This window comes from Mustela nivalis (assembly GCF_964662115.1).
Source record: "Mustela nivalis genome assembly, chromosome: 4".
NCBI lineage: Eukaryota > Metazoa > Chordata > Mammalia > Carnivora > Mustelidae > Mustela > Mustela nivalis.
Window position 1 is genome coordinate 147,467,362 of NC_139023.1, and position 15,575 is coordinate 147,482,936.

General features: G+C 45.0%; 1 protein-coding gene across 10 annotated transcripts in view; it reads right to left on the reverse strand.

The window, feature by feature from the left end:
• Positions 1–15,575, reverse strand: part of ADRA1A (adrenoceptor alpha 1A) — a 119,936-nt gene that overhangs the window by 79,519 nt on the left and 24,842 nt on the right. Inside the window, exon 4 of one of the 10 annotated variants that reach the window (XM_082726825.1) lies at positions 2,095–2,873. The exons of the other annotated variants lie outside the window; for them this stretch is intronic. The gene's annotated coding sequence lies outside the window, so the exon portion shown is untranslated. Of the gene's footprint in view, positions 1–2,094; positions 2,874–15,575 lie in introns of those variants that run through there. 10 annotated transcript variants of the gene reach the window in all.

The window sequence follows — 15,575 nt, forward strand, 5'->3', positions numbered from 1 at the left end:
CCCTGTGAGAATCGAACCAGGGAAGTCCTCCATCAGTCATTAACAACTTTACCTAAATGTGCTTTTTGTCTCCAAAAAGAAGGTTCCATCAGCTGAGACAAGGAGGGAGGATTTAAGAACCCAGGAGAGCTGATTTCCCTACCCCAACCCCATATATATATATATATATATATATATATATATATATATATATATATATTTTTTTTTTTTTTTTTTCCCTGCATTGCCAGAGTATGATGAAATCCTCTTGGTTTTAGAGTAACTACACTCCCTGTACACCTCTCCTCTACTAAATGAAGTCTTAGGATATGAATTACAATTCTTTCGAGTCTTTGTGATCCACTGCCTCAACCCTAAAATGGCAATCCTGCCTACTGCTTGGTGAGCTGACCATCCACTAGGGACACATTATGACCACATACAGGATGACCTGTACTTGTCTGTGGTTGAGAACCCAGGAACTGATTCCACTACTGCCTTTGCCACACACGAGCTCCATGAGCTGCATCACTTAGTCTCAGGATTCCTTGGTTTCTTTCCTTATAATGTGAATAATAATACAGTACCCACTTTGTAGGATTGTATGCATAAAGTGGTACATGTCAAGTTTACTCTGCCTGGCACATAATAATTTTGCAAAAGTATCACATCCCAGTACAACAGAGGGACACTACAGAAGTGACTGCTGGCAGCTGGGAAACACACCAGGAACGTGGGTGACAGCCTTCTAGCTGTCACCTGAGCCGGGGATGGAAGCATCACTCGCACAGACCCACAGAGCCACTGGTGGCAAGTCTGCGTTACTTGCAGGCAAAGCCAGAATCTGGATAAACACTACTGGATTTAAGACCATATGAAGAGAGGGCAAAGTAGAGGGCTGACAAAAAATGACAACAAAACAAGGCAAATTCAAATGGCTTCCAGAAGGATCCATAAAGCAGAGCTGTCTGGGAAAGGGGCAACAGGAAGATAAGATGGGTCCCGAAAAGCATTCAAAAAAATGTGAAAATGAAAATATATACACGCTCCTGAAAGCAAAGACTACTACTGCAAATATTTCAGTTCATCCTATATTTTTAATAAATCTAAAATAATCCGAATGGAATTTTCCTTGGCACTTAAAATTGTGTTCTAAATTCCACCAGTAAGAAAAACTGGCAAGGAAGAGATGGATGATTCAATAAATGGAGAAAGAAAATAACAAGAAACGAACAATAGGCAATATGATAAAATGCTTAATCACATATCAAAAAAATATGGCTAGAAGTCACATAACCCTTGATTCCACTTCTGAACACACAGAGCTTGCACCTGGAGCTCATTATGAACATGGGCAAAGAGGAAGCCACAGGACTCTGAAGAACAGCCTAGCAGAAAATTAAAACTTTGAAAAAGATCAGTAGTTCCATAACCCATCATCCCTCTGAGAGACATCTCCATGTGCACCTGGTAAGTTTCTACAGATCTGGAAATCTTGAGCCAAGGAGCTATCAGATCCATTAGGGAAACAGTGTCTGCACATCCCTAACTGCCAAGGGTGTGGAGGGAGGGTGGACTAGGATGTCGCAAACTCTGGGAGACAACAACAGGTGTGTGTGCAAAGAAGCCACTGCTCAACTCAATTCAACAATGTGCATGCGAGCCAGAAGGACCCACCCCAGCCCACAGGAGGCAGAATTTAGGGGGAAAGGCCTAGGAATCCATAAATTGAAAAGCTTTCTAGATCATTCTTAGGCTCACCAAAGTTTAAGAACCAACACTTTAGCACATCCCACACAGAGCTGTCCCTGCCACAGGGACATGGGAGATGGGAGACTAGGTTAACAACCAAGACCACTCTTACAGAAGAGGCTTCATGACTTCCTCCATCTGCACCCACCCTTGAAGCTTGGCAGCAGTCATGCACCCCCGTCCTTCAAAGACAGGGGAGGACGTGGAGAAACTTGGCTGTGAGATTATGATGCTCTCTATAATCTCATTCTCATCAACTGGGTGCTAAGCCTGACATTCTTCTGTTATCTCCCGAAAACCAAACTTAATCATCAGGACTTCCTGTTCTTGAGCGTGAGGATGATAGCCGTCTGGAACTACAAGGAAATGACCATGAAAGGATGAGGCTGCAGAGCCAGAAGATATTTTTTTTAACACCAAAAGGGGAAGACTTGACAGAAGGTAAAGCCAGAGATGGTTTGTCTGGTGGGACGGCAGAATTAAACCTTCTTATCAGTGTGGCTATGGCAAAAGTTTATAGAGATGATGGTTTACTTAAGGAATTAACTGAAAAATAAGCTATTCTGGCCACATCATCTTAGCTGCCAAAATCCCAATTATTTCTTAGCCTGAAATAATCCTAGGAAAGGAACAGTCCAAGTTCTACCAGTGTCAACTACTCCCTCTCGACTTTGTGCTAACTCTTTCACAACATTAAACTGTGATTCTTCGGCCTCTCGAACTGACCTGGGTTACTGCAGTAGCCTCCCAGATGGGGTCAGCTGGGGTCTCTCTCTTTCTTTCTCTCCCTCTATCTGCTATTCTCTCTCTTTCTGCCTCTTTCTCTCTCTCATACACACATACACATTTTTCTCCTTTTTATCTACTTCTTTTCACAAGGTTAAGGAATTTGATGAAAGCCCAAGACATTGGTCTTTATATTGGTCTCACTTTTGCAGGAACTTCTTAAAACTTCAGGAGACTGAGGTCTTCTCAAAAGAAATAGGCTCAGGGGCTCCTGGGAGGCTCAGTCAGGTGAGCATCCGACTCTTGGTTTTGGCTCAGGTCATGATCTCAGGGTCGTGGGATCGAGCCCTGGCTTGGGCTCTGCACTCTGTGAGGAGTCTGCTTGAGATTCTCTCTCTCCCTCTACCCCTCCCAACCTTGTAAATAAATAAATAAATAAATAAATAAATAAAACCTTTGATAAATAAAAAAGAAACTGAAACTGCTCAGAGAGTCAGTGGGGCTCTGGAGCATGGGTCCTTGATCATGGACCCTTGGCAGCTAAGGCAAGATCCCTGCTGACTTGTCAAACTCTCACATGGACGTTAAGAAGATTAAGATACTAGCATGCCTAACATAGCTAATAAGAACGATTTAAAACAATTGGCAAAAATAGACTGAGTTATGAAACGCTTATTATAGGATAATGGTCTGTGTCATAATAACAGCATATTGGGTCGGCTTAATTTCACACACCAAGAAGAAGAGAGACGATGCAGACGATACCAAGGCAGAAGAAGACTGAAACTGCAATGTTTGGTGGTCAGTGCCCAACCTGGCAAGCAGAGACAGCCCCACCTGGCCACAGGAACCCCTTGTCCGCCCACTGCAACACCCTCATCCCTGATCATGGCCAGTCTGGGAGAGGTGCAGAGGTCACAGAGATGTCCGTTCATACCCGATGTGTCAGATATTGGAGGAGGATTGCCTGTGTGCCCATATATCCTAAATAGATTTTCCTCAATTTAAGAAGAGTCACACCAGTCTTCCCCTTTCTAGCTTGGGCACATCACTGACATGCTGGTTCTCTTCCTGTTCCTCTTCAGGGACAAGAAGAACCTAATTCCACTCAAAGAGAGCTGGCTAAGGACCCCTTTGGGCCCAGAAGGATGGGGAGCACACCGCATGCAGCCCTTTCCCATGCCCCTCCCTGCCTCTCCTTTGCCCTGCACTGCTCCCCTCTACATCCCTAAGCTGGCAGCTGGCAGCTGTGGCTGCTCTGAGCCTGGGCTCCCCTGCCCTATGCAGCTAGAAGCTCCAGGCTTGTAGGCTGGGGCAGGAGAAGAGCCCTGCTGGTCTCTACTCTGTCTTTCTCATCCAATTAGAGGAAGCAGCCACCTGGAGGCCAAGGAACTTTCCCAAGCGTTGGCCTTGTCTTTCTCTCACCAAATTCTCTTCTCCTTTCAAAAGGGAAATGGCCGGGGCATCTGGGTGGCTCTTTAGGTTGAGCACCAACTCCTGGTTTTGGCTCAGGTTGTCATCTCATGGGTCATGGGACGGAGCTCTGAGACAGGCTCCATTGCTCAGGGGAAGTCTGCTTGAGATTCTCTCTCTCTGCTTCTCCCTTCCCTACTCTCTGCCTCAAATAAATAAACCTTTAAAAAAAAAAAAAAAGACGAAGGGAAAGGGGCCAGTTTCAGTCTACAATGAGAAATGACAGACCCAAACAAAGGCCTGATCAAAGATGAGCCCTGTGACTTTCAGGGGGATGCTCGAGTTGGGAATATAAGCAGCGGGAAACTGATACCGCTGGTGATGTCGGGTGGTATTAATGGAGTCTGAAGAGGTTATCTGCAACCTATTTTAAAACTGAAAGCATGTACGCCCTTTAAATCAGCAACCATCATCTCAGGAATCTATCTCATGGAAGCAAAAGCTTCCCACGTACATACGCACTTCTGTAAACTCTGTGCGCTATTTGGAGGCAAAAATCTGGAAACTGGGTGAGCATCCATTGATAGAGGAGCGAATGAATGTGATAGACCACAAATGGCTTTCACACAGAACTAAACAAACAGAGGAAAAACAGAGGCAAATACATGGGCGCCTGGGCGGCTCAGATGGTTAAGCAGCTGCCTTCAGCTCGGGTCATGATCTAGGGTCCTGAGATCCAGCCCCACATGGGGCTCCCTGCTCAGTGGGGAGCACTCTTCTTCCTCTTCCTCTGCCCCTCCCCTTGCTTGTATTTTTTCTCTTTTTCTCTCTCATAATAATAATATAAAAAAAACCCACAGGCAAATACAAAAACATATATAAGCATGTGATTTCTTGGGAGTATTTGGTGGGGCTGATGTTAGTGTATAGGAAAAGAGATGGGGAGGAACTGCCCCTCCCACAAAAAAAAAAAAAAAGGAAGAAAGAAAAAGAAAAAGGATGACACAAAAAATTCAAGCAGGTGGTATAGTCAGAGAAGTAGATTGAGGTTTATGGGACATGTTCTCAGCATTGCATCTGTTGGGAACAGAAGTGAGTCGGGCCTCTACAATCCCAGTGGAGCTGGTAGCGCTGGACAGTTAACCTGAATCAGGACGAAGACCAGTCACTGGACTCGGGCTGCTCCGTGGAAGGAGGTCAGAAGAGGGTGGCAACAGGAGGGGAGGCCGCTGGGAGCTGTGAGGTGTCAGTCCTCTGGCACCAGGGGGTGTGGTCACATTTGTGTGTTTGTGAAATTATAGGTAGAGTGTGCATGCTGCTGCACAAAGAAAATGAGTGAAGAGAGGAGTGGCCTCTTTGATTCTTGGATTTTAAATTTATTTCCAACACTGCCACTTCTGAAGCCTAGCCAGCATCCGTACCAAGAGGAACCAGACAAGACTCCCAGCCAAGGCAATTCTGGTGGCAATACTGCCTGATGATTTCCCCTGACCACGTCACAATGGAAACCAGGCGCCAAGCTCCCAGCCGAACTAAGGTCTGCTCCTGAGAACTCTGACTGCCTTCTATTTTTGAATGGGTTGGAAATAGCACCAAGGGATAAATTTTGTCTTCCTTTTGCTTGTCAGGGGTGGGTACCTTGAATATGGGTCCAAACTGAAATCAACCATAAAATACAAAAACCTCAGAAGGACAGGAAAGGATAGCTACATAGTGTGCTGTAAATTTGAAGCAATTGCTCTGATGCAGCCCTAACTAGGAAGCCCAGTGGTGCCTCGGTTAGGCACCCCTTGAGACCAATTAAGATGCTATGAAAAAGTCAGGACCCTCATAACTAGACATATAATCACTCCCTCAATCCCATTTTCTCTTCTTGCACCATATTACTAAGGCAAAGTGATCATGCTGCTTCCACCCTGCATATTTCTCCCAAGATTACCTTCCACAGTCATCTCAAAGATGTCACCCCTATCAGCAAGCGTTTGAGGAACAAAGGTGAGGAAGAGGAAGCTAATACAGAACTTCTAAGTTCTGTGTTTTTACTGATATGAAAAGAATGGTCCAGCAGCCTTTCAAGTTCCAACCATGTCCACTGTTCTGGGAATAACAGCTAAGGTAATCAGCCAAGAAAAAGGTGAGTTATACATATTGAAAAGGAGGATGAGAATTAGTGAATGTATTTTTGTATATCTGGATTTTTGTATCTTTGGATAACCCAAAAGAATTAGCTGCACAAAGATTTACTAGTACTATAATAAGAAAGCAGGTAGGTGGGCTGATTAAACATTAAACATAGCAGAAATCTATAGTTTTCTTATATACTAGAAATAATTAGAATTGTTAGAATATGATGGGGAGACAAGATTCCATCACAGTAACAATAAAAATATAAAGTACTTAGGTATACATTTAGCAGGGAATGTACAGAATAAACAAAGATAAAGCTACAAAAACTAACCGCCTTCAACAAAGTGATCCCTTCCTGGGTGGGAAGTTTTTATATTGCGAAGATTTCAGTTCTGTTCGTTTTGATAGACAAGTTAACAGAATTCTAACCAACAGTCTGTTTAGGACTAGGCGATTCTACACTCGAGGAATAAACATGAATGAAAAACCAACATGTAAGGGGGACTGTCCTATGGGACTCTGATTACATTAGATTAATTTATAAAATATGGATACCAAAAATGGAAAGACTGTCTGCTGGTCATTCAACCACTTCTGATGGGTCCGGGCGTGGAAACTAGCATTCTCTCTTCCCTCAGTTGACCATGGACTCTTGTGAATGTTATTTAGCTTTGTGGCTACCCTCCCCCAGGTCCCAGTGGCCCAGGAAGGGAGCCATCAGCCCCCATGGTCCTCAGTACCATCTTAAGAAAAGGTCGATGCTGTGGACCTTTGTTCCTTTTGGTGATGCTGAGTCAGTCTCCAAGGTCAGGACATGTCCTCTGATTGTCCCTCAAGGACACCAAACATCTGGGAGAGAAGTGACCCATCCACTTGGAACCAACCCTTATGTTTTCTGCTTCCTGTCGGCCTTTCACGGGATGAATAAAATACACAGACTCTTAATTTTTCACTTGTCTCCTGGACTTTTGATGCCTCACATACCAGTGTCTCAAGTCATCTGAGTGAAGGGCTAGTTTATTTTCAAATCCAGCATGTACCAGTATTTTTTTTAAATGTAAGAAAAAGAAATTACAAACAAGAAAAAGAAAGGAAAAAAAAAGTCAAGCAAATACAAGCCCCAATTTTTATTATGATATTCAATAGACCTAAAAGTTACTTTGTCATATTGCTACAAATGTCTCTGAGCACTTTTCGTGGACTGATGACAAACCATAGGCACCAGACCTCCTGCCTGCTGACTACACAGTCCTTACCTCATCATCAACAGACTGGCTATCACTTCAGCAAAGGAGTCTTCACACCCCGTGGACTGTGTAACAAGACAATCTTACCTCCTTCCAATACTTTGCTCTTATAGCACTCAAATCTTCTCCCTCAGATGATGCTGCAATAGTATCCTGAGGTAACTGGGGCACCTTTCAAAAAAAAGCCCATTTGTCAGGCCAGTAATGCAGTTCCTCACAGGGACATTCAAGGATGTGTTGACTGTGCTGAGTGATAAGGCTGGAACTCATCTGAGGTGCTCTGACTCACAATCCTGGGTTCTTTCTACCCCTTGGTGGACCCCCGTATGGACTGACCAACTGCAAACTGATGGACTCCATGAGTCTCGTCGCAGGACCCTGGCTTACCCAAAGCCTTTGAAGTGCTAATCCTGCAAACATCCCTTTCATCCCTTTCTGCCTTTCTTTACCCCATATCCTTGACAAGAAAGCACCCCCCGCCCCCGCAAACTGTCCAGAACTCCTGGGCTAATGACACATGCATCACCATGTTAGGAAAAAAATTTCTAGTGATCAAGAGTTCTCAAAAGCAATAGCAGATCTCCAATTGCAGCTATGTCACTAAAAACTCTCAGTAAAGTCCTGAAGAAGTGTAGCAAATTACTGAGGTTACCTGACCACAACCAAGGTGACATCGGTCACCTCCCACATGCTTTTCCAAATGTAGGTACAATATACCACGTAAGAGCAAGCAGGTAGCCTCTCGCATGCCAAGGCTGCACATCAGAGTATGAAGATTTGGGGAATCTTCAAACAAAAATCTCTGCTTATTACTCCAAAGGGGACGTTTTCCCCCCCGTCTTCTGCAGGACGGGCCAGCAGCAGGTTCAGGGTGGGTGAGGGCACAGAGACGTGCTCAGAGGATCCCCAGGTTAAAGGCAGTTCAAAAGAGCTTCGGGGATGCAAAGGGCCAATCCAGGAAGGCAGCATGGTGCAGGGGAAAGGCTTGGGTTCCAGAATCAGAGGGGCCCTCCTCCTATCCCAGTCTGGCCACTCCCTAAATTGGTAATGGGCCTTGACTTCGGTATGCTAACAGAACTGTGGCTAAGGAACAAGGTATATGTAAAGTGGCTTAACACACATGTGCTGGAAAAATCTTGTCTTTGTAAATAGGATGAAAGCATACAGAGTTCACTTTCCTCTACCAGGCATCTGCCTACATCTTTTCCAAAAGCCCCTCTGAGAAGGTTTTTGACTTTTGATTTATTTTTCCTCTGCACTGACCCCACTTCAGGGGAGGTGCAGAATCCACATGAAAAACCACGGTGAAAAAGAGTAGTAGGAGTCACGCTAAAGTCTACACTAGCTATTGGGTGCTCAGCTAGGTAGCCTCAGGGCTGACTAGTGTCCACGATGCAGATGTTTGATAGGACAGGACTAAAAATCTTTGCTTTATGAAACAAATTTGTGAGGGCAACTGACGCCCACCGCCAGAAGCTCATGTGTGTGGAGAAGATAAATCATGGCTCAGTGTGTTCCTACCTTTGCTGGCTTTGATCCCTGTCCTAACATAATACTTTCGGCAACTCAGAGACAGGGAAGAAGAATCATCTCTAAGAGGTGCCTGGGTGGCTCAGTTGATTGAGTATCTGCCTTTGGCTGGGGTCATGACCCCAGGGTCCTAGGATTGAGGCCCACGCTGGGCTCCCCGCTCAGCGCAGAGTCTGCTTCTCCCTCTGCTTCTGCCCAACCCCCCCACTTGTGTTCTCTCTCTCTCTCAAATAAATAAATAAAAATCTTTTAAAAAAATCACCTTTAATTCACTTGAAACATTACCACATACAATTAGGACAATTCAATTTTTTTTCTTTTTTTTTTTGGCTTGAGTTGTCCCAGTTGGCTGTGTATACCGATCACAAGACTCCTGCTTCTCAGGACTGTGTAAAGTTAAGCCAAGCAACCAAGTACAAACCAGGACAGGCGTTCAATCATACAGATGTTCCACGCCATGTTTTCTTCTCTGGCACCAAAAGACCCTTGGAGACTTTCTTAAGTTTATAAGACCACATTTTAGTACTTTGGATAACTGAATTTTTTTCCTTTTCTATTTAAAAATTTAACAACATGAGGCCCAGGCCAGTTTTTGCCTGAAGGTACCTCTGAGGAAGCAAAGCAGGCTCAGCTTGAAGATTCAAGCGAGTCACTTGATGCCATCCTCCTTCTGAGGGTCTGTGGCAGGGAGAAAACCCAAACCCTTGGTTCTGCCATTCATACAAATTTGATCAGGTTCTTTGGACTCTACATTGACAGCAGTTTCTTCACTTCACATGTAGAACTGGATTTTGAAGTAGAAGAGCACTCTACATCCTCTTTAATTTAATTCAGCGGATATTGATTCAGTACCTCGGACCTGAGGATTCAAGGATGATTAAAACTGACTCAGGTTAGGGCTGTAGAATACAACTCAAAGTCTTAGAGACGATCATCTAAGCCAAACCTACCATTCTGCTGATGAAGATTTGAGGCCTGGAAAGAAGACTCACACAGTAAGCAAGTGTGAACCCTCAAAAGCCATCCTTCTAAACCAGGGTAACTCCAAAGCCTAAAATCATATAGCTACGATGCAGGTGCCATTACTATCAAAGAAATGGAACATTACTCAGACATCAGAAAGGATGACTACCAGTTTTTGCTTCAACACAAATGGAACTAGAGGAGATTATGTCGAGTGAAATAATTCAAGCAGAGAAAGACAATTATCATATGGTTTCACTTACTTGTGGAACATAAGGAATAGCATGGAGGACATTAGGAGAAGGAAGGGGAAAAATGAAGGTGAGAAATCTGGGAGGACACGAACCATGAGAGACTATGGACTCCGAGAAACAAACTGATGGTTTTAGGGGTGGGGGGAATGGATTATCCCAGCAATGTATGTATGTATTGCATGAAGCACTGGCTGTTACACACAAACAACGAATCGTGGAACACTGCATCAAAAACTAATGCTGTACTGTATGGTGTCTAACATAACATAAAAAAATTAAAAAAAAAAAGAAATGGTGGAAAATAAGACAGATGGCTGAAGATATAAGTCTTGTGTGTCAATTCCTTATTGTGCCACTTTTGGTCTCCCATCCAAGTACTAACCAGGCCTGACCCTGCTTAGCTTCTGAGATCAAACAAGATCGGGCACATTCACAGTGGTATGGGCGTAGACTATTGCATCACTTTTAGATGTCACTGTCAATCCATTGCTCCACCTGAATGCAGCACCCAGCTGTCTGCACAAGGCCACCCACTCACATAATCCACCTCCAATCTGTTCTTTGTTTCTGAAGGCAGAGTCAAGGCCACGATGCCCCTTGCTATGCTTTCAGCTCTATTCTATGTAAGTCAGACACGGAGCCTTGTCTAATAAAGATCAGATGTTTGCACTTGAGATTTTGATGATCTAGGGAGAAATCAAGACAGACTTGCACACACACACGTTCAATAAAGCCCATGCTAGCATTATGGAATGTATGTGTTAATAGTGTGAGCAGCCTATAGTTCATGTTATCAAGTTGCTCCTTTCAGGAAGCCTTTTGACATCCTGCCCCCCAGAATGGAAAACCAACATCTTCCCATTGTGCCTGTGTATTTATCATGACCCTGTATTGGGCTCCGTGATCTATTGGTCTCCACCTTGAAATCAGGGTCCACTTGTATCTGCCACCCAGGAGGCTTCAATAAGTTTCTTGCATAAAGTAAATAAATGATATTTTGAGATCCCAGTCCACTCTGGGGTGGCTTCCCAGAAGAGGAAAGTTGGGATTTATTTTAAGAAATGGTAATGAGTTAGTGGAAGGAGCCGCATTTCTTCCTTAGTTCCCTTCACTACGCCTGGAACACAGGAGCAAGGCTTTGGTGGGGGGGGCGGGGGGGGCGGGTATAGTGAGAAGGACATGGGGGAGAGGAGAGGCACACACTGCTCCTGAGAGTCTCCCATGATTGGAGAGAAGTTCTCAGGGGCAGGCTGACCCTGCCAAAGTCAAGGGTGAGAACAGAAAAAGAAGTCCTGACCTACACCGTCACACCATATGTTCGCCACACGAGAGACACCGTTGCACTGAGCTTTGCCGTGACCTTGGGAAATCACTTCCATCTGGAAGCCTGGGTGAGTCACCGGAAGGCAAGATGCAATTTCTCCAGTTTGCATTTGGCCGGGACTGTCAAGCCTGCATTCTGACCCTTATGAAACACTATTACCCAAGAACATTCTGATGGATGCAACATTAGTAAATCAAAAGCCTGCAGTTCTAATTCCCTTCCAATGCACACAGTTAGACATCAAAGTCACAGTTGAATGCAGCCTATGGTTTGCCTCTGTGAGAATGACAGGCTTTGGGAAGCTCTGGGCATGTGATCAGGACAGTAGCGAAGTGCAAAGGTTTGGAAGGTAGCGGTTGGGTGGGAGAGATGTTGCATGGAGTTTTTCCTATCTGGTTTCTAAATGGTCCCAGGAGATCCATCTGATATTGATACCTGAACTCTGGAACATAGCCAGGTCCTGCTCCACTGGCTTCTACACACACACACACACACACACACACACACACACACCCCACGATGCAAACCAGCTGGGTTTGTTAACAGTTACCATGGAAACCCAGACTTTAGTTTGGAAAGTAAAAGTGATATTTATGATGACCACAGCTATGGTTTGTACCAGTGTGCTTCCTGGAAAGTTTCTTTTTATCCTGAACTTTAGCATTCCTTTTTTCCCCCCTGTGGAATTTGGCAAAAGAAAAAAATTTAAATCAGATTGGAAATTTTACCTTCCCAATTAAATAGCTAAAACAGGAGGTCTTGATTTATTCAAACCATATTTGTTGAAGACAAATTTAACTCTAAATGGAGAAACTGCTTAAAGGTCAAGTTTTGTCTTGGATACTTTGAAAGAGTTGCTAAAGCATCTTGTCCCCCGTGAAGGCCGGGCTGACACCAAGAGGTGTTATTTGTTACTTCCCCATGATCGTTTTCTACCTCTCCGGAACGAGAGGAGAATTATGGCTCCAGAGTGCAAACACGCCCTTATGTGGGCATGCTCACAGTTGTGGCCAAGCCGGTCACTGCAGCAGGAACAGGCGGTCACTTTAGAGTACTGGTCCGAGAATGGAGGACATTAAGGACAAGAGATTGGGTGCCGGAGAAAGCCAGGTTGCCATTTCTACTCTGCCACTCACACTTGCCACATGACCCCGGGTGACTGGCTTAACCAGCCTCTGCCATGATTGCCTCATCTCGGAAATGACAATCAGAACGCCCACCTCTCTGGTTTGCAGGGATTAAATAAGATGATGCACGCAAAGCATTTTGTATCAGCACACCGTGAACTAAAAATTAAACCCAGGAGGACGGATTATCTTGGGTCAGTGGTGTGGTCCATGCACGCAGGCACTCACAGAAACTGTACATTCAACTGTATACATCTATGTTTAAAAGCAGCTCTTCAAATATAAATATAATTACTGGTCTTTATAATGAAGCAGTACTGAATTCGCTACCCATATGTTCACAGAAATATCATGAGCCTTGTACAGCACAAGGGAAAAAGAGCCTGCCCTTGTCCGTATAATCCTAAAGAGATGACGCAGACATGGGCAAACAATACACGCTGTGTACAGCTGCAACAGTCTTAGAGAAATCTAGAAAGCTAGGTAGTAACACTATACATAAATATGAAGGTCTGATGCATTAGGAAAAAAACAAAAAAAACAAAAAAAACAAAATCAAGTCAACCAAAAGGAAGAATCCAGTAGAAGGGTGGTGAGGAAGGCGGGAGAGGAAAAGGGAACAGGTCAAGCTGATGCATTCTCTGGCTTCTAGCCACTGTTCTATCTCAGGGCAAAGTGGCCACAAGCCTGCCCATAGCTCCCCTGATGACCATCCCCGAGCCCCCTCCCCCCAACTGAACCCCTCTCTTTATAACCCCTTTCTTATGCCATCCTAAGGGCATCTGGTACCCTAAGGGCATCAGGGTACCTCAAGGGTACCCTGTTCTAATCCTCTTGACCAGCCCCGGACAATTCCCTCTTCTTTTGTCCCCATCTTCCTTTTCTTGGAGAAAAAAGCAATGATTGACCATGAAGCCCTTGGTGATGGCCCCTCAATCTCCTTCACTCCTCTCCCTTCTGCTCCCCACTCTATGTTCTTCCCCGTACTCCTCCCTTAACAAGCTCTCGTCCCTACCCCTCCACCGACACCGAGACCCAGACTGTTTCTAGGCCCCAGATGCCAGCTGCAGTCTTATAGGAAGCCAGTGACATTCCTGAGGACATCTCTGCCTCACTGTCCCTCAAGTTTCATAGGTCACCGATGACCTCAGATTACCAAACGCAATTCTTTTTCCCCTGGTTCTCTTTCTCCTTGACTTTTCTGCAGCAACTGACACTGGCACCACTCCCTCCTCACTGACATTTTCTCCCTTTCGGTTGCCAGGATTTTATGCTATGCTGCGTCTTCTGCTTTTCTGAAACCCCAGGCAATGTTTGTTTGTTCTCCTTCTGCCTCTTTCTCCCGACTTCATACATGTCCTAGAATCCAGCCCCAGGCCCTCCTCCTTGCCAGATGACCCCCCGACTTAGTGTCACCTGTTCCCTGCTCCCGTCTCCGGAGCAGCCCATGCACCCAAAGACAGATATTCACCATTGACCTCTGCATCGGTCCTGTGCAACCGAACATTCTGAGATGATGGAAATAGTTCCATGCGCACCCTGTCCAGAAGGGTGGCCATTCATTATACGTAGCTAATGAGCATCTGAAATGCTGTTAGTCTGAATGAGAAACTGGATTTATAATTCTGTGTTAGTTCCATGAATTTAACTCACATTTAATTCACCACATGTGGCTTGCATCTACCATAGTGAATATCACAGTTCTAGAAGCTTTCACTGAAGCATCATGATTTCAGGCAAAATCTGGTCACAACCGAAGGCCTTCCAGGACATGTTCTTCCTCCTAGCATCTCTGTCCACACTCAATTGCTCCATGCATGCTGGGTGGCTCAGTCCGCTAAACATCTGACTCTTGATTTTGACTCAGGGTCTTGAGACCAAGCCCTGCATCAGGCTCCGTGCTGAGTGAGGAGTCTCCTTGGGATTCTCTCTCTCTCTCTACCTCTGCTCCCTACCCCCCTGCCAACCTAGGGCACAAACTCTCTAAAATAAATAAATAAATATTTTAAAAAACCAAAAAACTCAAATGCTACATTTTGTTGATCCCAATTCCTCAAAAGCAGCCTTTGGTTCCCACTGACTCTACCTAGAAGTATCCCTGCTCTCTGCACAACCCCTGGATCACCCCTGTGTCTCGTGGCCACGCCCCGTTCAGCTCCTATTCCAACCTACAGTCAGCTGGGTCTCTCACTTCAACACATCTTGCCATCACTAACACTATTCTACCATGCCCCTTCCCTGTCTTACCAGACCCACAGGACCTCCTCACATTCTCTTGCTCCAAGACCCAAATCCTTGTCTGAAAACCACCCTGGAGAACACAGTGCCATCAAGCCTGGTCATGCTGTCATCCATGGTTCTCTCTGTAGGCACGTGAGCTAGCATGCATACGTGCACACACACACACACTGAACTACCCTTTCCAAGCGGGCCAGTTCCCTAGCGCATGAGCATGGCATGCTTACTCCTGCCTTGATGCTTGGCTTTTCAAATCCTACCTTTCATGATCCAGCTGAAGACCTCCTTCCTCTACCTTCCATTTCTCTGGAAGGCCAGAGATTCCCAAGCCCTGCCTCACACACTTTGCCCCTGACCTGGTAGGGCATTTATAAGAATGTTATCTTGTCCTGATAACTATTGTTTTGAGGTTCTATCCTCTTCTCCCCAATTAGACCTCAAGGCAGTGAGTCGTCTTCCTCAGTAACCTCCATCAGACTTAGCTCAGAACCGAGCATGCGGAAGATGCTTTGCACTTCATAAACACTTCTGGACTCATCAGCAAGTTCAGGGTAAGAACTGAACATGAAACTCCCCAAGAACTCAGTGAACATTAAACCCATTTTGTTAATAATTTACTCCGTGCTCCCCTTCCTCCTCCTCTCCTCCATTTGTCGTCACCTTTCCCAGCTTCAATTCTCTCATTTGCCTACTTCTTCCCTTCTTATCATATGAGCTAATCATGACAGGTCGTGGTACAGAGTGTAAGATTCTCTATTGTCTCCTGTAGATGGTGGCCACAGTTAATGTTTCTTATGCCACATAATCAACATGATTTTTTTTTTAAAGATTCTATTTATTTACTTGAGAAAGAGCGAGACACACACACAGAGAGAGAGAGAGAGAGAGATAGAAC